Below are 21,263 nucleotides of genomic sequence, written 5' to 3'. Positions count from 1 at the left end.
GAGTTTCTCTAGTATTTTCTCTTTAAAAGGCTTGAGTTACATACCCAGTCTGCAGTTTTACCTATTCTTGGCAGGTATCAAAGACATCTTTTCCTATCCAACAGCAACATATATAAATGTTGAGTTCCTATGACTTAACTGACATCGAAAGCAATTAAAATGCAAGTCCGACAATAGTGACATGATGCCATCAAAACTGAAGCGTTTGGGGTTCCTTCCCGATATAATGTTTGTTGTACAGGACTTGCATTAGAACGGAGGCCTACGTGTACTTTTTGAAGAAAAAGTCAGGAACATTTCTGGATTTGAAACAATATGCAGGAATTGTATATACGTAAACATGTCAAAGACATTCCTCCTGTGCAATTCTCCCTGCCGCCCTGTGTCACAAACTGGATTGGAACAGTTCAAAGTCATTAAATATTGCAACTTCAGACCCAGCCATGGTACCTGACGTAGTTTAGTTTCCTGTTGCTGTGAGCCATGTTCAAACCACTGTCTAATTGCTGCTAAATTGGTGGTTTTAATTTATAGCCACAAGGTGGATGGAATTTTGATGTAGTTACTTAATCAGAGGCCTTGATAGCTCTCTTCCTTTCCATGACCATCACTCGACAATGTTTTCAATCCCTCAGATCCTGAGTAGCATTGCTTTGAAGAGCGCAGCACTGGCCTCTGGCACTTGATTCAGTGGGTCAACCCTCCATGGAGGCAGTATAGGACTTCTGTCATGTCTGCAGCTGGCAACCGAGATGCCTGTCCATTGCCTCTCATGGAGCAGTGTTTTCAAAAAGCTTAACACTTCCTCCCTCCAATCAGGGTTTCTCTTTTAAAACTGGGTCCAATACCTATTTGGAACAGAAATGACATTCTGCCCCATATCTGTGGGATAAGCATTCCATGATCTTCAATGTAATGTTAATATCACTTAGTGTGGAAACAGGCCCTTCGGCCCAACAAGTCCACACCAACCCTCCGAAGAGCAACCCATTTCCCTACATCTAATGCTACGGGCAACTTAGAATGGCCAATTCACCTAATCTGCACATTTTTGGACTGTGGGAGGAAACCCACGCTGACACAGGGAGAATGTGCAAACTCCACACAGACAGTTGCCTGAGGCTGGAATTGAATCCAGGTCTCTGGCACTGAGGCAGCAGTGCTAACCACTGTGCCACAATGCTGCCCACTTGACCTAAACTCCATTGAACTCTTGGAAACTATTTTGGGATTCAACAAAATGAAGATTTTAACTTCACATACTAGTTTCCATTAAAGATGAACTGACAGTATTGAAATATTAATTGGAAATTTGACAAATTGCACTTTAATTTGCCTGGGAGAATTGAACAGGCTTTTCCTCACTTCAATATATCCCGTCCTCTTCTTGCTAAGTGTGTGTTGTAATTCTAAATTTAACAAAAACTTGTCAATTTGATCAGGTTTCACCATCTTAACTAAATTCAAAGGGGATATAATCTTCAGGTGGAAATTAAGACAATGTTTCATTCTTTCTTGGAATCTTAGTTTTATCAACCCTAAAATAATCTCAATTCCCTCATTTTTGAGTTGATCAAAAGTATTAACTAGCTGGTAACAGTGCTCAACACGCTGGTACTTTTGCCTACAAACACACAAGGGCCAATTATCTTGAGCCTGAGCAACATTTGATTAGTGCATCAGAATTTACTCATGGACATGTTTCAGAAAGCAGGTGTAGTATTTGCAAAACACGGGCAATTTGACAATCTGAGTTCTGCTTATATACACATGATGCAGTGAACATTACCCCTCTTGTCACATCTAGTTTGCACAGATCCATTTAATTGTAATCGCTCCGAATACATATTCTGTTCTTCTGTTTTGTAGCATAAAATTGAGCCAGATTCTCAAAGGGCTGGCAGCAAAAATACTACAATTGCGGTTTCAATTGCCCTACAGAAAGTATTATACAGATGTTGAGGGATATGAAAAGCACTTAAGTTGCTCTGTAAAATGAACAAATGGTGCCTGGTGTGATTGAGGCATGGAATGCATACACATGTCCTGATCTCATGGCAAGTAAAGTTGGCAACCCTTTTAAGAATGTGAGAGAATCTAGAAAACTGATCATCAGGTTTGACATGGCACAATTTACTAACTGTGTCATGGCAAATGATGGCAATAACCTTGGTACACTCATGAAAATATTACTCTTTTAAACAGTGAAGTCTAAAATTTTATATTAGTCAAGTGTTTCAATTAATGTCACTTTTTGCATATTGACAGTAAGGTTGCATAGATGGTGAAGCAAGAAGCTGCTGTGAGGAACTAGGAAATAGAGCATTTGTTTTCTCAGTGCAGGAGTAGTTGGTTTTGTCAATCCCAGATGAGATTTCCTCTCTGAATCTTGAACAAGTCCTCAGACCACACTTCTTTCCAATATCTACTTGCATGCAACTGGGACCATCATAGTTTTCTCTTGGAAACTCCACTCCTTGAAAGCTTGAAGCTTTTTATGCATATGTGGGGTTTAGACTTTGGCTAGATCACCATTTATTGTCCATCACTAATTGCCCTTGATGGATTGAACTGTCGCCTTGACCTATTTGGTGTAGGTGCAAGCCAAGATATTTTAAGAAGGGGTTTCCAGGATTTTTGACTCAGCAATGGTGAAGGAATGGCAATATTTCCAAGTCAAGGTGAGGACTGGTTTGGAGAGGAATATTCAGGTGGTGGTGTTCTCACATCTGCTGCCTTTAACCTTGTAAATGGTCATGGTGGATTTTTGCTGTGCATCTTGTAGATGACACACACACTGCTATTACTGAATGTAGGTGGTGAAAGGATTGAATGTGGTGCCAATCAAAGGTGATTGGTGTCAATTTTCTTACATTTTTGGAGCTGCACACATTTCAGATAAGTGGGGATTAATCCACCACACTCCTGTGTTATGCCTTTTTTAAATAGTACATAGGCAGTGGGACAGTCAGTAGGTGAATTGTTTGCTGCAGGTTTCCTAGCACCTGATCTGCTTTTGTAGTCACTTCATTTATATGGCTAGTCCAGTTATGTTTCTGGTCAATGGTAACTCCAGGATATTCAGTGATAGTGTATTTGCCCATTGACTGTTGACATTCTGATTGTTTCATGTGGGGGATGATGTTGCTATGGTATGAATGTTACTTGCAGTTTCAGTGCAAGCCTGGATATTGTCTAGATTTTGTTGCGTTTGGGTACGGATTGCTTCACTATCTGAGGAGTTGCAAATGGTGCTATTTGTTGGCAAACTCTTGAGACACAAGGAACCGATTTTTAAAATTCCTATTAAAATCTTGATTAGTAATCATTAATTGCTATTCATATTCATATGAGTTAATATAACAACACTACTTAGCTTCTCTAAGGTTAGATCAAGATTGAAAACTATATAAATAGCTGTTTGGTGATGCTATAGTAATGAAACTTTCGCCAACGTAATGAGTTTAAAAGCTATTTCTTCAATTTTTGTTGCAATCTATACAGTTCTTAAACAATTAAAGTTATTTTAATGTTGATTGTCTAAGATTTATCAGCTGATCCCCTTGGGTTCATTTCCTGATTGAGGAAATTCAGTTAGTCAGTAAGTGACATTCTAAACTTGGAACAATTTCTGATGGGAGAACTTCTAACTTTTGAGTTTTAGGACACTTAAATAACAACACACATTCCTCACTCAACACAGGGCTCAGAATCTATTATCCTGTGAAGAATCGCTTTAGCTACCAACTGACATAGCTAAGCATTGTCGGACTTCTGTGCACTAGACCTTTCAACCATTGTCTTTTCTTCTAAATCATTTTGACTGTCTTTCCTTGACTCTCAATCCAATCCACTATCTGGACTGTTTGGATCTCTCAATTTGTCTTCTGTGACTTGTCACGGCAGAAAGCCTTCATGAACCAAATCAGACTGAGGGGAAAAATCTGTGTTTCCCAAAGAATCTTTAGGAATATGGATAGGATACATAGACAAAGTCCTTTCCCTGGGGTCAGGGAGTCCAGAACTCGAGGGCATAGGTTTAGGGTGAGAAGGGAAAGATAAAAGAGACCTAAGGGACAACTTTTTCACTCCAAGGGTGATATGCGCATGGAATGGGCTGCCAGAGGAAGTAGTAGAGGCTGGTACAGTTGCAACATGTAAAAGGCATTTGGATGGGTATATGAATAGGAAGGGTTTGGAGGGGTATAGGCTGGGTGCTGGCAGGTGGGACTAGATTGGGTTGGGATATCTAGTCAGCATGGACAAGTTGGACCAAATGGTCTGTTTCCTTGCTGTACATCTGACTCTATGAATGCAGACATTGAATCCGTTACACTTTCCTTTAAGAACTGAACACCAGTTAGAATGATGTATACATAAAATACTGGGGAAACCCCAGTCCGCATCTGTGCATAGTGACAAAGTTAATATTTCATAGCCAAAGACACTTCTTCACCTGTTAAGATACCTTGGTATAATCTAAGAATCTCAAATTGAAAATCTTGAGCCCTGTGGATGGTTAAATTTTTTTTGTTTATTTGTAGATTTTGCCCAAATACCAAAGTTTTTTTTTGTTAAAACTACTACACTGTCAAATTAACTTTCTAGCCCTCAAAATACTAGGGATGGAAATTCCCTCTTTTTGAAAAATGAGTGAGACCGTTGTTACCTATCAAACACTGGACTGCCAGCAAAGAGAACTCACCTGATTTTGTCTGTCATTCAGCTCATTTAAAACTGATGATTCAGTAAGAGTGAATAATCAGTAGTCTCAGCATTAGCAACCTTGAGTGGTCAAAAACTGCCCCCTGTCTGAAGTCTAGACCTCTGGGAATCCAACAACAGGATGATTATATTTGGGCTTAACAGAGGGGGTGATGGCTAAGGTTGGGGGTGGAGGGTATGTGCGGTTGAGGTGGGTTGCTAAGAAACAATTTTTCCACTCTTGTGCCTATGCTCCCAGATTGGCTCCAAATGCCCCATTCTCTCTCCCTCCCTCCTCCTTGCAGCACCCCCCCCTCCCCCGCAACCTGATAAGTGGCAACTAAAAACTCACCACATTTCTCACCTATCAGAGTGGTAGATAATTGCTGACAAGGTGAGTTGAGGCCCTCAAGTGGTCCACTTAAAAGCTGTAATTGTTGTCAAGTTGAGTGTTCCCGATTTAGAGTTGTGTGTTCAGTGGGTGAGTTTCTATCAAAGGCCAATCCATTTTAGTCCCCACGCTACTCATCGTTATCAGGCAGGGCGAAACAACACTATTGGTTTCTTTTTTTTTGGCTTCTCATCAGAAATGACAGAATCAAACATTACCTTGTTTTTTGTTTTTCTCTTGGTTGGGATCCATATCCATTTTCTTCTTTCATTAGTGATCAGTTCTGAGAGGAGTTCTCAGTGGGGAGATCACATATAATTATGTCCAATGGTTTTCTGCCATTTTCCACAGTCACTTGGAGTTATTTTTTTCTTTCTTTGCCTAAAAGATGAATGATGGAAATGATCCATCATCAATGTTCCAGAATTTTGTAAACATTTGTTTCAAAGGGAAGAAAAAAAACACATTACAAACGTCCACCTCCTAATATAGCAATGACAGTGGCACTCTTCTATTTATAGAACCACAAGTGAATCCCCAGTTAATGTCCACCACCTGCATACAATTAAATATGATTAGCATATAGTCCAGTTATTTGCCTGAAATGTTAATGAAGTTTCAATGAGAATCCAATTATTTTTGTACCGTACTGCTAAAAGAATTAGTGTGGTGTCTGAATTTAAGCATCTCTTGGGGATTTTCGCGCTTAATAAGCTGCCATATTTGTGCAGAGATGACTTGCTCATCATAAGAAATACAAACAGACGAAGGTCATTCTGCCCCTCACAGCTGGTGTGCCATTCCGTCGAATTATGAGTAATCTGCCCAGGCCTTAACTCCTGGTTCCTCATTGCCCCTCAACTCCCTTTTATTTCTCAAATCTGTCTACTTCCTTTTTAAATATTTGCCTACATAACTGGTAAAAAAAATTCCAGACATGCCCTACCCTCAGATGAAATCCCTGAGCATCTGAGTTTTATCTGAGCATTCCCTTTTTCCCATAAGTCTGTCCCCTCGTTCACTATTCCTTCACTAATTTAAACCCCTTTGTTCTTAACTCCGATAAATTAAATGCCTGACATGTTTAGCCTGCCTCAATCAATAAACCCCCTCATCTCAGAAAAGAATCTCTTTGGAACTGCATCCAAGATCAGAATGTCCTTTTTTTTTAAATTGGATGTAGTGCTCCAGATGTGCCCTCACTAACACCTATTGCTATTTTTAAGTCCAACTCCAACTCCTCCCCCAGCAATAAAGTCACCTTTTAATTGCTTTCTGCACTTGTGCATGAAACAGAATGTTAACATGCAAGAACACTCCAATTCCCTCTGCTGCACATTCCTCAGAGTCTCTCTCCATCTACGTAATAGTCTGATTTAAAAAAAAAAATTCTTCATGTCAAAAGTGCATAAACTCCATCTGATGCATCTTTGTCGACTCAACCAATGTGTATCCCCTTGCAGATTCCTCACGTCCCCATCAACAACATGCCCTGCCACCTGTTTTTGTATTATCAGCAAACTTGGATCCATTACACTCTTCCCTAACTTTCCAAGTCATTAATACAGGTAGTAAATAATCGAGATCCTTGTGGCACTCTAAGGTGCAATCTTTCTGACGTGAAAAAGAACCATTTTATCCTGACCAGGTAACACAAGACCAGTTGAAAATCAGTGCTGATTGCAGCCCATTCTCCCCCCACCCCGCCCTTTCCCACCCTTAAGCCCCCAACTGACTGAGCTCCTATCTTGTGGAACAATCTCTTCATGTGACACCTTTTTTTTTCAAATGCGTTCTGGAAATCCGAATAAACTTCAATTCCCTGTGCCCCTTGATCAGTTCTGTTTGTTATAGCCTCAAAACTATCAATGTTTTCAATTATGATTTCTACTTCACATGTTGACTTTGATTGAATTAAGCTTTCGAGATGACCTGCTGTTTGAAATTCTAGAGACCATTAAGGGAGAAACAGTGACGTCAAATGCATAATATTGGTGTCAAGTATAATCCTCTGAGCTACCACTAGCTTTCATTGCTTCATGTGCTTTAGTTCTTGATTGGAACAAAGAAACTCAAGGACAGTATCCAATCACAAGTACTTAAGCCTTCTTATTGATTCTTTCTTTTTGACAGGAATGTTTTTGTGGATTGTAATTAAATGTCACTAGTGTTCAAGCACTCACCTTTCTATTTTGTCTAAAGTGGGCTGGGAGAATAGAATCCTCTACCTTTTTGTATCTCTATACAATTGCTCTTAAGTGGAGAACATCAGTTTGAGACCCAAGTTGCTGTCCCTTAAACTGAATTTTAAATTCTCCCACATTGATTGCTAATCCCTAAAGGATCCTTAACTGCACAATCTCTCAATCCTATCTCCACACACTACTAGATCTAAAACAGCCCTGTCATGGTGCCTTGCTGCTTGCATTGTTGGTCCAGGTTTAGGGTGAGAGAGGAAAGATATAAAAGACCTAAGGGGCAACATTTTCACACAGAGGGTGGTACATGTATGGAATGATCTGCCAGAGGAAGTGGTGGAGGCTGGCACAATTGCAACATTTAAAAGGCAACTGGATAGGGATATGAATAGGAAGGGTTTGGAGTGATATGGGCCAGGTGCTGGTAGGATTGGGCTGGGATATCTGGACGGCATGAATGAATTGGACCGAAGTGTCTGTTTATGTGCTGTACATCTCTATGAATCACATTGTCTTGCCTATATATGACTCCCAGACCCGCAGTAATCTTGTTAACTCTGAATGGTCTGCTGAAATGGCCCAGCAAAGCCACTTAGTTGTACCAATCTCTCTAGTCTCTTCAAGGGCAACTAAGGATGAGCAGTAAATGCTGACCAGCTAGTGATGCCCACGTCCCACAAGTGAATAAATTACCTTCCATCTTCCTAATTTCACACTTTCAATTCAAAAGCTGCTTAAACCCTCCCTCTGTGCTCAGTTACCCCTTAACTTAACTATTTTGCGTTGCTGACTTGTATCTTTGTATTCTCAAATTTACAGTAATCCAAAACTCTTTATGCCTTCTACTGCTGTCTCATTTGCCCATCATTTTTTTGCTTTTCCATTGTTGCTGGTCTGGTAACACTTTAACAAATGTTTACATATTCATCCTTGTTTACGAATTCCTTCTGAAGCCTCTATCATTTTGGCTTTAAGGTCCCAAGCACGAGTCTCCAAAACACACAAATGTGTGGTCATTAAGTCAGGGTGTGGCAATTTGCATACCTCTTTTTGACAATTTGATAAATTGAGAAGTGGGAATCTCCGTGGTTAGATATTTAAGTAGAAGGCTGGTTCAGACTTTAACAGATGATGCGAGGCTGTGCATAATCTAACTTGAAATGCTCTGTTTAAAAAGTATGATGGGCAGCCTTTGTAAATGAGGTTGCCTCATTTCCTTCACATTTATTAGTGATGGATGTTTGGCCATTACATTCGATGGTGATTGATCTGAATCCTAAGCCCATTTTGGCTCTGGTAGCCGTTAAATTTTTGTCAGTGGTACTGATCATCTTCAGTTTGAAATATTCAATTGATCAACTTTACCCTATTTGGGTGTTCCAGATTTCTCTCCACATTTTCCATGAAGAAATGTTTCCTGATGTCAGCCTGAACAGCGTGGGGTTGTCATCACCTTCTCAAGGCATCATAATCTGCTCATTTTCTAAAATCTCACTTGTCTTTCCTTGGCATTCCCTTTACCTTTCCATGAAACTAGCAAGAAGATGCAATGTGTCTCTACCATCACTCTGGTGGTTGTGGTAGCATTAGCAACTACATGACTAAGATAACATTGTACTTGCAACACTTCCAAATTGTTTGTGTGAGTCTGTTCATTGTCATCAAGTCAGGTTTTGGCCAAACGTTTTGTTTTTCTTCCTGCGCTTTTCCTCCCACTCAGCCAAGGTGTGCAAAAGAGGTAAAGTTTCTCAGACTGCTGCCTCTTCAAACATTTGATCACAAGATGAGGGCATCCCATCCTGAATACTGTTTCCCATCCCTAATTGGCCAGTGGGCAGTTAAGAGTCAATTGCAATGCTGTGGTCTGGAATCATATGTAGTTCAGTCCAGGAAAGGACAGCAGTTTCCTTCCCTAAAGACATTTGTGAACCAGATAGTGTTTCCTGACAATCAGCAATGGTTTAAAGTTGTCATCCGATTCCTATTTTCCACATGTTTGTTTTTTTTGAATTCAAATTCCATGAAGATTCATCGGACTTGAAATATTAACTCTGCTTTCTCTCCACAGATGCTGCCAAACCTGCTGAGTTTTTCCAGCAAATTCTGCTTTTGTTCCTTCCTGTTTAGTCCTGCTTAGCTAGGTGTGCTGTGCCATTTCCAGCTTCCTCTAAAGTGCAGGGTCTGTAGTGTGCTGCTCCCATTCCAGCTATTGGGATAATCTTGCTCATATGGAGTCAATAGAACTCTCCTCCGATAAGTGGGACCATGATTATCATTTGACAGATATCTGAGATGATACCCATTAGCAGCACCACTTCCTTCTGCTGTACAAGGTATTTCAACATGAAGTATAATAGATGGATGCACAGTCTCCCATTGGATTCACATTCTGTGCTTACTGTTATGCAGTCTCTAATGAGGACAATTGTAGTACCTGGTTCGAGCTTTGGTTTACACCTTCTGGTGACGATATGATGATGTTGGCTCTCAGCAAGGTTCAAGCTGTTTAATAATTTATTCAAATTACAAGTCTTTATAATCTACAATAATGTGACTTTTTAATATCTATATATCTCTGAGGAAGCCAGTTAAATATGTGGGGAAGGGGAGGGTTGTGTTTTTGTTTTAAGGGATAGTAATATTCCAGGACAGTGGAACATAATCTCCGTCAGAATTGAACAAACACATTTTTGTTATTGTAGTATTAGATGTGTGGGATTTTCATGCATATGACAGCTGTTTTGGATTTATTAGATAAACTATTCCAATCTGGGTTTCCATGGAGGTGTTCAATACCCTGGAACTGGATTCAGCTATTATGTCACCCAGAAAGACTCTATTCTTTCCCTGCAAAATGAGGGTAATTGCAATTAAGAGATGCTGTGGTTTCTGATTTTTATTTTTTGCATTGTGGAGGCTATTGCCTCCTGCCAGATTCTCTCCATTTTGCTGTGAACCAAAACTAGGAGTTTTAACCTTGACCAGAGAGCAACTGACATGATATTATTGTCAGATTCTGATATTCTATCGGCTTTTATTCTCTCTTCCCACTGATTAGCCAATTTTACTCACCTTTTCATAGCAACTTTCAACTAATAAAGCCTGAATATTGTATTTCAAACCTTGACATTGTCATTTGTATTATGCACAGTCTAATGTTTTGTTTGGCTATTTTAAAGTTTTTCTTCTTGTTACAATAAATAGGTATTATCTCTGTTTACATTGTGGACAAAGGCATAATCTAATCTAGATGTTGCTAACATTTGCACAGCTCTGAATTGAAGGACTTCTTTCTCTATCAAAAGTTTGTAATTAGAGGACTTAAAATTGTGTCCCTTTTAAGCTGCTTATTTTGCTAGGAGCTGGTATCTTGTTTAAATAAAATTTTAGAACATGCTTTCCATGTGACCTGGCTTGAGAGTTCTACTGCTTTGAATAACATTTCTGAATTGTTTAGATTTTATTTAAACTTCTAAATGGGCATGTCAGCACCTGAAATAAATGAAGATGCTTTCTTTCTTTTAATGAAGAAATACTTCTCCAATGTTTTTCTGATACTGGGACAGTGCAAATAACTTATTCAGGATGAGGTTTATTTCCTCTGTTTTTGTTTGTTCTGTCCCTCCCAAGTGTATTCACTAATTTGAGTGAATGGAAATATCCACAATGATTATTCTTTGTCCCATGGAAATTGTGAAAGGATATAATTACTGCAGATGGCGTTTGTTCCAATAGAATGGTGAAGTCATCCACTTTGTATTGAGAAAAGCGAAACTAGACAACTTTTTTTTTAAACTGGTAAGAAACCAGAATAAGTACATTAGTCAAAGGACACCATAAGATATAGGAGCAGTATTAGGCCATTTGGCCCATTACATCTGCTCCACTATTTAACCATGACTGATATATTTCTCAACCCCATTCTCCTGCCTCTTTTCTCTAACATTTGATCCTCTTACAAATGAAGAACCTTTCTGTCTGTCTTAAGTGCACTCAGCGACTTGGCCTCCACAGCCTTCCGCAGCACGGACTCACTGCTCTCTGGCTGAAGAAATTCCTCCTCTCTTTTTTTTCAATGAAATGACCAACACATTTTTTTTTCCATGTAGTGAGTACTTATGATCTGGAATGTATTGCCAGAGCATGTGATGGCAACATGTTCAGTTGAGGCATTCAAAATGGGAACGAGCTACAATTTCTAAAGAGACAAATTGCAGAGTTAAGTGAAATCATCTTTCAGAGAGCTAGAGAAGAGCTGATGAACTGAATGGCCTTGTGCACTTTACTGATTCTGAGATTCTTCGTAGTCCATGGATTGTGACTAATGCTTTGGGGAGTACAAATCCCACTAAGATTGCTGGTGTAAGTTAAATGTAATGTAATTAATCTGGAACCAAAAGCCATTTAGGTAATGGCAAGTGAGAAAGTTTTGAGTTCTGTGTATTGTTTTTCGGAGAGGGAAGCAGCGACTCCCTGACTGATTTGGTCTACATGCAGCTTCAGACCCACAGCAGTGTGGTGCCTCTTCACTGCCTTGTGAAATGGCCAAGCCACTGATTTGTATCAAACCACAACAAAAACAATAAGCACTGAAGTGAGCAAGGATACAACTGCTTATCACAAAGTGATTCGAATGCATCTCTCACTGACTGAGTTGGTAGAATCCCATCTCTGATGGACTGGCCCTGTGACTGGTGACAGGTGAACCCATAAGACCACAAGAAATTGGCCTATTGAGTCTGCTGCATCATTTGGTCATAGCTGATATGTTTCTCCAGCCCATTCTCCTGCCTTCTCTCTCCTAATCCTTAATCCCCTCACCAATCAAGAACCTGACTATTTCTGCAGTAAATACTCAATGACTTTGAAGAGTGCTCTGGAAGCCATGAGTTCTACAGGTTGGCCTCCTGCTGGCTGAAGAAACACGTCCTCCTCTCTGCTCTAAAAGGTTATTGCTTCAGGCTGAGGCTATACCCTCAGGTTTGAATCTCTTCATTTAGTGGAAACATCTTCTCCACCACATCCATTCATCAGAAAACCTCTGACCTTGTGGAGGTCAGATCACTGATGTAACTGAAGATTGTTGGATCTAGGTGACTTTCATGAGGAGTTCCGACTGTGATGTCCTGAAACTGAGCGAGAGGCTTTCAATTACTACAATCATCTGTCTTTATGCGAAGTATGACTGTAACCAATAGATGCTCCTGATGAAGAGCTTATTGTCAATGGCAATTCTTCTGTTCTTCAGATGCTGCCTGACCGGCTGTGCTTTTCCAGTACCCCTCTCTTGACTGTAACCAGCGGAGTGTTTATCCCATGATTTCTTGTGATTTCCGTTTTTCTCATGTTAGCCGATATTGCAGCATGTTCTATTTTGGTGTCAAGGACATATTGCATCATGTCCTCCAGTATTCTGCTTGCTCACCAAGGTTGTATCCAGACTGGAAGAAGACCATGAGCTGAGTGGCCTTGGCAGAGTCTGAATGAATATTAGTGTGTGTATATGTTTTATGGAAAATAAAGAGCATGGAAGCATGGGAAGGGTTAAAGCATGAAGACCTCTGAGAATCTGGTCTATGAAAGGCAGGATTGGATAAGAATAGTGAATTGCTCTTACACCAATTAGCAGAGTAAGGGTGAGGCTGAAAGATCACAATGGCAAGATGAAATAACAGTTAGTCAAGGTGGTCTCCCTGTTAAGTGTCATGGTGACAAGATTGGGACATGACATTAAATATCTAATTAATAGTTAGCAGAGTCAGCTTGAGACAGCAGACTCTTGTAATAGATGGAATAGCTAAACATCTAATCATGACAGGTTTGTCTGGAATGGAAGCCCACTGTAGCAGAGGTGATAATAAATATTTAACTGTGACATTAGTTGTTCATTCTACTTAATGTTATTCTAAAGAGATAATGGGAACTAACATCACTGGTTTATTGTGTAGCTAGGGGGAGGTACTTTGATTAATATAGTTGGACATGCTGATAAGGTAATAGAAACATGATAAAGATTTTCAGCACTGATTTCATGATATCATCCATGTCCTTAATGTAGTGATGCTTCATTAGTATCTGGTTTCTCCAGAGACTCTGAATCAGGCAAATGACGCAGCCTGGCACTACTGCACTTGGCTGACTCAATTTTTGTTCAAGAAGTTGCCATTTGAAATGATACAGGTAAGGATATGTCTTGTTCAGAAAAAAGTGAACACCTAAAGGAAGTGTAGAGTGTGTAATTTCTATCTTTGGTCTCTGGTCTCTGATTTACAGCATTTGTAGTTCTCTTGGGATTTTGCTTTTATTTTTGTGATTTCATGGATGAGGTCCGGTTTCCTCTCTCAGTCCATAGATGTGAGGGTCAGGTGGATTGGCCATGCTAAATTGCCCATAGTGTTAGGTGCATTAGTCAGAGGGAAATGGGTCTGGGTGGGTTACTCTTCGGAGGGTCAGTGTGGACTGGTTGGGCCGAAGGTCACCCAAGTCTGTCTAGCTTTCTGCAGTCTTTCTCCACTTTAAATAATCAGCTCCTCTCTTCTTTCTGTTAAGTGTGTAACCTCATTTTTCTACATTATATTTTATCTGCCAGCCTTTAGCCCACTTGCTTAACCTGTCTATATTCTCCTGGGCAGACTTTGTGCCATTTTGTTACCTGATGACTTTCCATGTATTTTTGTCATCCACAACTTGGCCACAGTGCATTCACTTTTTTTTTTCTCATACAAATGATGAATGTAAATGATAAATGATTGTGGCCCCAGCACTGATCCCTATGACACTCCAGGATGGTAACCCACAACTAGATGAAAATGTTCCCTACCCCTCTCCAATTTTAATTCTTTTTTTCCCTTAGTATATTAACCTGGGTGGAGAATTCATTATCTCCAATACCAAGGTCTCTTGTGTAGTCTAATGTATGATATCTTATCAAATGTCTTCTCAAAAATCTTCATAGATGTTACCCTCAAACATTTTTTTGCATGATTTCCACATTGAGACCTTGCTGACTCTGCTTGATCCTATTATATATTTTTTACTGACTCTATCAGGCCCTTTTTTTGTACCCCTCTCTCCTTCACATTCTCTGATTTAGACAACTATATCAATTTCCCTTATTTCTCCATGACTGAAGCCAACATTTCTTGTCATTCTTCTTGTACCCTTGCTGAGGCTTTGGCATTCTTTAAAAATTGTTGCCCAGAATTGGGTAGCCTAAGCCAGTTGAAAACTCATGAATTGTAAATATTGGATGCTGGACTTCTCTTGGCTCTTAATTGGGAAGGTGGCAAAATTCCATAATGAATGGGTTGAGTTATATCACTGCTCATTATCAATTCAGCATGACCTTCAAGAATGAGTATACATTTTGATAATGTACCCATGTCAGCAGTGTCTAAATGTCCAGTACTACATGTGGATTTGTTTGTTTTTATTGTGAGCTAAGCAGATGTCTTGGAGGTTCATTGTTAGTACTTGAGGAATTTTCATGCCCTCAATCCAATTTTTATTTTGTGTACATTAAACCAAAGTTAAAATAGATGTTCTAAAGTGTGCCATCCTATTCTGTCAATAGGCTCTGAAAGCTTGTGCATCCTTGGGTGCAAACCTTTTTTGCAACTGTATTACTTTAGTTCACAAAGGAAGTCTTCTAATCTGTCTGCTGGCAGGCTGTTTGCCAGCAATTACATGTCAATTTAACAAGGTAAGCCAAGCAGATCAATCTGATGGTGAAGCTGTTGTGCTTAGCAGCTGCATCAAATTGAAAATAAATCAAGCTGCTTTTTTTTAAGTATTTTAACCACCACCACTTCCACCTCCCCCCACCCACCCAAACACCAATCCTATCAAGATATACCCGAGCACAATGCATAAATATATCTGGTCTCGTACGTCAGTAAATCGGATTATCTGCTCATTTCCTGAACTATATTAGGTTGACTGGTCCCAGATAGATGGGCTGTGGCATCTTGGATTTGGGAAGTGAAGAAATAAAATTGAAATTTCTCATTTGTGCACAGGAGTTGTCTGGCACAACTCTGGAGAGAAATTAGTTAACATTTCAAGTCGAGTGACCCTTCCTCAGAACAGATACTGTCAGACCTGCTGAGCTTTTCCAGCAATTTCTATCTTTGTCTCTGATTTACATCATCAGCAATTCTTTTGAGTTTTTGCTTTTATTTTGTGACTTCATGGATGAGGAGACCCAAGTCTGTGTCTATGCTCTAGCTTTCTGCAGTCTTTCTCCATTATAAAAAATAATATACAGCTCCTCTGTTCTTTCTGTCAAGTGTGGTACCTTATTTTTCTACATTATATTTCATCTACCAGCTTTTAGCCCACTTGCTTAACACGTCTATATTCTCCTGTGGAGATTTTTGTGCAATTTTTACCTGTTAACATGTATTTTTGTCATCCACAACTTGGCTGCAGTGCATTCACTTTTTTTCATCCAAATGATGAATGTAAATAAGTAATTGTGGCCCCAGCACTGATCCCTGTGGCACTCCATTTAGTTGTGGGTTATCATCCTGAAAATGTCCCCTACCCCTCTCCAGTTCCAATTCTCTTTCCCTTTTCCTTAGTGAATTAACTTAGGTGGAAGATTCGCTATCTCCAATACCAAGGACTCTTATAGTCTAATGTATGGTATCTTAACAAATGTCTTCTCAAATCTTCATGGATGTTACCCTCAAAGAACATTTAATTTTTTTCAGCATGATTTCCAGACTGAGACCATGCTGATTCTGCTTGATCCAATTATGTATTTTGGTGTGCTTTGCGATTGCATCATAACATAGATTTTAAACTAAGTGGCCTGGCCTATAGTCACCAGGTTTCCGTTTGTCATTGTCTCATCCCTTCCCGTCTTTGGACGATCCCGTTTCCTCCCCCCCCCCCCCCCCCAAAAAAAATCCCAAACCGCTCTGAGCATTCCCAACTTTTTTTAAGGTTTTTTCCCCATTTGTGACCACTACTTCAGCTGTCAAGTCCCAGGAATTTCCTCCTCAAACTGCCATGACCTCTTCATTTTCAACGTCTCTTAAAGCTTGCCACTGTCTGAGTGTTTGCCCATCTGCCCAAATGTCATTTTTATTTCGGTTGGTGTTGCATTTTGCTCGGTAATGCTCCTTTTGAAGCATTTTAGGACTTTTTAATTTTAATTTGTGACTGTGACATAGAAATTCATGTTGTGGGTGACTCAATAATATTTACAATTTGCTCATGGATTGTCATTATTGTAATGTCACATGAAAGAAAATGACTGAAGCCTTGTTCAGCCCATTGGACAAGGTTATTTTAAACACGTCTTATTTTGAATGTGAAAATACATACTATTAAGCAGTTGAAGTAGGATGTACCATACAGCTGTATTTCTATGACAGAATACTTACCCCACATCGAATCCATGTTCAGGCAGTATAATCATTTTGAACAATGTAAGGAATGATTTTTTAGAAACTCTAGGCAGGCAGCATAATGATGATTTCAGCCCTGTAAAAAGAAAATAACAACGAATAGATATTTTTCTTTCTCTACAATGCCAGTAACTATAGTGTAAAGAATACCAAGATTAACTACTAGTTTGATGCTGCCTCTAGTTACTTGCTTTGTGTATTATAGATTGCTATTCACACTACTACAGGCAACAATTCATAAGGGAACATTGGCTGCAAAATCTTTCAACACCAACTAGTGGTTGGTACCCATTATGTCTAACTTATGTAACCTAGATTTGATTTTTGACAGCACACTTTTTTGTTTATGAAATTCTGAGGTCATTGTCTTGTCCAAATGCCTTATTGACTTTGATTGAGATGAATTGTACAATAGCATTATCGAAAGAGGAGTGAGCATTACTCTCTCTGCTTTAACAGAATTATAGGGTTTTGACTCTGTGAAAAGAAAAGTGTGTGTGAAGAGACATTCGTTTCCTGACAACACCAGTGGATGTTCCACATGAAATACTTAATTATTGTAATGAACTTGAAAGAAGTTGTCACCAAAATTTGGCATTTTAATCCAGTCTTTGAAACAATTGAAGGAAATAGGTAGAGCTCACTTAGTATTTCCTGTTCTGCTTCCGCTTCATAGCATAAGCAAAGTAGAACTTTTTGATTCTTGAAAATTTTTGTTGGCTTTGCATACATGTCCATTTTTGATAGATATTCATAGCTCTAGTTTTGTCTAAAACGCTACTTATTTCATTGTAGTAAGAGCTCCACAATAAAGTTATGAATAGAATCCTGCACATTTTGTTTATTGCTTAAATACACACAAAGAAATTCAGAATGAACAGGTGTGATCTGTGTGGAGCTAGTGTGCATGATCTGACTCTAATTCTATTCATTTTTCCAGTCTTTGAACATCTTCGCTTGGGTCTCATAACAAGACGGTGTTACCTCTAAGAAGACAAATTTAAAAATTGATGTCAAGTGTTTAACTCAATGGAAAATTAATGCACTATTTGTCTTGTTTCCTTGTTTCTACTGCCACTTTTTGTTTTTAAAGTATCAAAAATCTCCTAACGTTCGATGAAGTGACTGACCTGTTGAACTATATTTAGTGGCATTGTGAGGATCTTGTGAATACTTTGTTTTTCTTCCAATAGTGTTGTAGAGCCTGTTGTATCAACATAACAAGCAGACAATGGCATTCTTGAATAATGCCACTGTCTAGTATACTGTGCTGGAGCGAGGCAATGTGCTTATTCCTGGAGTGGAGTATGAACTTGCAGTCTTCTGACTTGGAGACAATGATGTCTCCTAAACTGACCATTCAGTTGGATTGTGGTCATGGATAACTCTGAATCAGCTTCGCTGCCCGCACACTTGGAGAAAAATGAATTTTGTGCTTCTGGCATGGAGCCATGTTTTTCAAACCTAAGTACTCAAGAAGCGTGTGCATTATCATGGAAACGCTGCACCTCTAAGTGCTTCACGGCTAATGAACACTTCTCAAAGTTGTCTTTTGTGTAATGAGAAGGGACATTAGTCTGCATCTCATCTGAAAGGTAATACTTCTGATAGGACAGCACTTTCTCTTTACTGTACTGGGATGTTGGAATGGAATCTACCTTGAAATCTGTGGGATGGGAGATGATTCCACAATATTGGGAAAAAGTTACTTTCCTCCCCAAGGCTTTATACCAAGGATAAATGGCTAGTGATAAGTGGTGATAACCTTCAGACATTTGCCTACTCAAATCTTTTATGCTGTTTATAACTGGGGCTTAAACTCCATGGCAAAAAAAACTAATTTAAGATGCCACAGTTATCTCTATTACAGGATTTATTTTACAAATTGGTCTTGGAATACTTTGCTTTAATCTCATGAATGAATATTTTCTCACTGGAGCCCTTTATTTGGTTAATTGAAGAGCTTATGTACTGATCTTTAGAAGCTATTAAGGGACTTTCTCACTTAACTATGACTAGTGTTAAGCATTTCAGAGCTGGACTTAAATACTGCTGTGTATTTGCTATCGAACTTGCAGTATCTGGACATGACAAAAATAACGACATTTATTCTCGTCTGGAGCAGTGTGCCTGATATTTACTGGGATTGTAATGTCCCTTTTTATGCAATCTACCCAAATCCAGGCCAAGTTAATAATTCACTGAAACCTGCTCCTTTTGCAAAGATTATCCCCTGACCACCTCAGCTTTGAACACTTCTTCTCAATGAGGAAATACTGGGGCCAAGTCCCATTCCAGACATTTTGGCACAGAATTGTGGTTCATGTTGTGTGCAATGTCCATGCTGAAGGAATGCTGCACCATCTTTCAGTGGAGACATTGACCTAAAGCCCCATATGCCTTCCTCATTAAGCACCGAATTCTAAAGCACTGTTCGTTAATCAGTGGAGTTCTCCTAGTGTTCTCACCAACATCCAGCAACCAACCCACATCTTGATTTACATATATGAGATAACTTGTTTTCAAGTTTGCCTTGAATATCCTGGGCACAAATAGTCATAGATGTACAGCATGGAAACAGACTTTGTCTATTTATCCTATCCCTGCCCCTCATAATTTTGTAAACCTCGATAACGTCATCCCTCAGCCTCCGACGCTCCATAAAAAACAGCCTCCGCCTGTTCAGCCTCTCCCTATAGCTCAAATCCTCCAACCCTGGCAACATCCTTGTAAATCTTTTCTGAAGCCTTTCAAGTTCCATAACAACATCTTTCCGATAGGAAGGAGACCAGAATTGCATGCAATATTCCACCAGTGGCCTAACCAATGCCCTGTACAGCCGCAACATGACTTCCCAACTCCTGTACTCAATACTCTGACTAGTAAAGGAAAGCATACCAAATGCTTTCTTCACTATCCTATCTACCTGCAACTTCACTTTCAAGGAGCTATGAACCTGCACTCCAAGGTCTCTTTGTTCAGCAACACTCCCTAGGACCTTACCATTAAGTGTATAAGTCCTGCTAAGATTTGCTTTCCCAAAATCCAGCACCTCATTTATCGGAATTAAACTCCATCTGCCACTCCTCAGCCCATTGGCCTATCTGGTCCAGATCCTGTTGTAATCTGAGGTAACCCTCTTCATTGTCCACTACACCTCCAATTTTGGTGTCATCTGCAAAGTTACTAACTGTACTTCTTATGCTCGCATCCAAATCATTTACATAAATGACAAAGTAGAGGACCCAGCACCGATCCTTGTGGCATTCCACTGGTCACAGGCCTCCAGTCTGAAAAACAACCCTCCTCCACCACCACCACCACCCTCTGTCTTCTACATTTTTGAGCCAGTTCTGTATCCAAATGGCTAGTTCTCCCTGTATTCCATGAGATCTAACCTTGCTAATCAGTCTCCCATGGGGAACCTTGTCAAACGCCTTACTGAAGTCCATATAGATCACATCCACCGCTCTGCCCTCATCAATCTTCATTGTTACTTCTTCAAAAAACTCAACTTTGTGAGACATGATTTCCCACTCTCAAAGCCATGTTGACTTCCTTATCGGTCCTTGCCTTTCCAAATGCAGGTACATCCTGTCCCTTAGGATTCCCTCCAACAACTTTCCTACCGCTGACGTCAGGCTCACTAGTCTATAGTTCCCTGGCTTGTCCTTACTACCCTCCACGTTTGCCAACCCCCAGTCTTCTGGCACCTTAGCTGTGACTATCAATGGTACAAATATCTCAGCAAGAGGCCCAGCAATCCCTTCTCTAGCTTCCCACAGAGTTCTTGGGTACACCTGATCAGGTCTTGGGGATTTATCCACCTTTACCAGTTTCAAGACATCCAGCACTTCCTCTTCTGTAATCTGGACACTTTTGTTTTTGCAAGATGTCACCATCTATTTCCCTACAGTCTATATCTTCCATGTCCTTAATGATCCTGTAGTATGTATTTTCCAGTAAAGTGCCAGCCAAAGATTTATATTATACATTTCATTCTGTTTCAGGGCTGATTTGCTTTCTTGACTGGAACCTAACCACTGTCGAGGCTGTGTTTGAATCCTCCAAATAAGATTTGCACTATTCCTATTGCGTTGAATGATATCACAACTCACTTTTCTTGTTACTGTTTCTCATTATTTGTTTCGAACCAAATTTTGATGCAATTAGTCATCTAACTTGCATTAAACAATATTCATTTCACAATCCAATCTAAATGATAGTAAACTGGCTAGTTCTGCCAATGTTTATTTTTCTTTTCATCTCATTTGGCTGTAGTTTCCCCTAAAACTATCATTTGGATGACTCCTTTTCCTATCTGCTGGCATTTTTAGCCTACCAAAAGCACATGCGCCATTCGTCCTGAACTCTTGACTGACCACCAAACAAGCGGTCTGACGATCGAGGTACAAAACTCTGTCTAAACATTGGGAAGAGCAATGCCATCGGTAGGTCTCTCATCCTGTTACTTAATTACGCATTTAATCTTTGTCAAGCCTCAAATTGGAAACATCCAGGAGCAAGAATAGGCCTTTTAGTTTATTAAGCCAA

General features: G+C 39.7%; 1 protein-coding gene across 13 annotated transcripts in view; it reads left to right on the top strand.

Moving 5' to 3' along the window:
• Window positions 1-21,263, top strand: part of LOC140458187 (calcium-dependent secretion activator 2-like) — a 746,655-nt gene that overhangs the window by 26,355 nt on the left and 699,037 nt on the right. The window lies entirely within an intron of this gene.

Source organism: Chiloscyllium punctatum, chromosome 32 (genome assembly GCF_047496795.1).
Source record: "Chiloscyllium punctatum isolate Juve2018m chromosome 32, sChiPun1.3, whole genome shotgun sequence".
In the NCBI taxonomy this organism is placed as follows: Eukaryota; Metazoa; Chordata; class Chondrichthyes; order Orectolobiformes; family Hemiscylliidae; genus Chiloscyllium; species Chiloscyllium punctatum.
The sequence above is the reverse complement of the archived record's forward strand: the minus strand, read 5'-3'. Positions and strand labels throughout refer to the sequence as shown.